Below are 2,500 nucleotides of genomic sequence, written 5' to 3' on the forward strand. Positions count from 1 at the left end.
TGCACCGTGGAAATTAGTCTATGCTAAAAGAGCAATCGAGGAAGAACGCTGAAGGAACAGTGAGTGTTTGGAGGAGTTTGTGAAGAAACTAGACTTCTTTCAATATGCCGTAGAGTGAAGAGATCGGAGTACACGAGATGCATAATTGAAAACCTTTTACCAGGTTGTACGATTGTTAGCGACTTGTGGAAGGCATATGGGAAAAATAGTTTTTCTAGGTACAACTTTTAAAGATTTAACAGTAAATGACGAAACTTTGTAGATCTTATCACTGGAGCTCATTCACGACAAATTGAAAGTGCCTGGAATTTGCTGAAACGCAGTAACAAAGGCACTGGAACTACGCGTGGAAGGATGGATAGTTACCCATGTGAATTTGGTGTCTCCGGCATGAGGGATATTTATTAAAGGTAGCACTAGGAAGCATTTCAAAATTGGAATTTTTTTTTTATAGATCTTTGTGAAAGGAAATAAACTGCTTTCACTAGCCATAACTTATGATTTTTTTTTTCAATATTTTGTCCTGAACAAATTCAAAGGAAATAAACTTTAAAAAGTCAAAACTTTATTTTCAATTTCTCTAAAAAATTATTTATTATTTCTAAAAGCATAACAAACGGCATCGGAAACTTTTTTTGCTTTCATAATTTTTGCGGTCGTCAAACTGGAAAGTCAATCCTGTTACTTGAAATAGATTTTTAAAAAATTATTTAGATATTTAATTTTTTGATTGATATAGTCCTTCCTGCTTCTATTTAAAACTTATGGATATTAATTACTTCAATCCTGTTACTTGCAATGATGTTAATTATATAAATTCTTATTGACCGATAGACCTCCCTATCTGTTTCAACTAAATCAAACTAGAATTATTTAATATTTTTTCAAAAGGAAACCTTTCATCATCAAAGCCTGAACGAGACACTTGGACTGTCCATTTTTTCGAAGTTAGGAAATTGCAAAACAAAGGTACGGAAGTAATGGATTCTGTAAAGTGACAATTTTTATTAAGGGAATTGAAGAGGAAAAGTATGGAAGTAAGCATTCTGGTATGTGACAATATGGTATTTTCATTTTTTCTGAACTTACGATGTAAGAAATGAAATACGAGGAAAACAAGTGTCAAGGGAATTTCTATTCAGATATCATTGCTATCCAAATAAACGGAAGAACAAGTAAATGGGCAGCTTCCCACCTGTTTCCCCTGGGACAAGACCCCCAGGAGAGTAAAATGGTAGCTTCTATGGCCCTAGAAATATGGAAGGGGGAAAAAAGGACGTTGAAGAAGGAATAATGGCGGAGCTTATTGTACCCTTAGGAATATTAAGAGGAATGATGAGGGATATAGTTAGGTCTTGGGTAATGATAATAGCCTACCGGTAAGGCGCATTATAAGATCTGATGTTTTGAGATGAGGCCCGGTTGTTTAGGACTTTGGATAATGAAAATGGCGAGACGTAAGCTTATTATTTTCATATCATATTGCGCTCTCTCTCTCTCTCTCTCTCTCTCTCTCTCTCTCTCTCTCTCTCTCTCTCTCTCTCTCTCTCTCTCTCTCTCTCTCCAGTTATTGAGTTAGTTTTGCTCATCCATTTTAGGTTTTGCCTATCCATTTTGTGTGATACTTTAGTATTGAAATTTGTATTTCTACATAAGCAAATCTGTCATATGAAATAAGTACTTGTACTAGCTCCCGAAAATTCACTTATGATAGATTGCAAATTAACACTTAAAAGTGTGACCTTAAAATATGAAGTCATCTTTATCCTTTTGTATTAATACTTTCCCATGAAATGTCCGCACTTCATTAGACATACTTTGCAGAGAATGTGGAATAGAAAATATACATGCATTTAAGATTCAAAGCAACACCCTTTAAGTGTTGCTCCATGTCTTCATATATCTTACTTCCGCTTCTGTATGTAAAGGGGGTGGGTGTTTGATATTCATTGTACTGCCATATTAACTTATCATTTATTTGTTGTTCCTTTCTAGTTTTACAAATTCAGTTTTTTTTTTTTTTTTTTAAATTATAACTAATGTTGTTGTTGTTTTTGGCGGCTTAGCTACACCCCAAGTTAGAAAAGCTGGATGCTGTAAGACCTGGGGTTCCAACATGGAATAAAAAACAGTAAGAAAAGGAAATAGACTGCAAGGAAAGTAATGAACAATGAAAATATTTTAAACATTCACCCAAAGATCTATTGTCAAAAGGGAATCCCGGCTATGGCTTAATTCACCAATGGAAAACAATGTTTAAAAACCTGGATTTATATTTTAAGTTTACTTTTTATAACTAATTCAAATAATTCTATAATAAAGTTCATAAGTTCCTAACAAAAGTAAATACTTTTATTTGGCATTCTTTATTAACGTAGTCAATTTAAGGGAATGGTTTTAACGTAGAAATGGTGTTAAGTTATCGTTAACTCTCGCTAGTGTTATTTTGGGTTGCACAAGCCATCTAGTTATTGAGTTCCTCCCGTGCTTTCTTAGAGGA

The 2,500-nt window shown here is 33.9% G+C and overlaps 1 long non-coding RNA gene across 1 annotated transcript in view; it reads left to right on the forward strand.

Moving 5' to 3' along the window:
• LOC137616224 (uncharacterized) overlaps window positions 1-474 on the forward strand; it is a 2,316-nt gene extending 1,842 nt beyond the window's left edge. The window contains exon 3 of the long non-coding RNA XR_011039349.1: window positions 1-474. This exon is cut by the window's left edge and continues 49 nt beyond it. This is a non-coding gene — a long non-coding RNA (uncharacterized lncRNA).
• The last annotated feature ends 2,026 nt before the right edge of the window (window positions 475-2,500 follow it).

Source organism: Palaemon carinicauda, chromosome 22 (assembly GCF_036898095.1).
Source record: "Palaemon carinicauda isolate YSFRI2023 chromosome 22, ASM3689809v2, whole genome shotgun sequence".
Classification (NCBI taxonomy): Eukaryota; Metazoa; Arthropoda; class Malacostraca; order Decapoda; family Palaemonidae; genus Palaemon; species Palaemon carinicauda.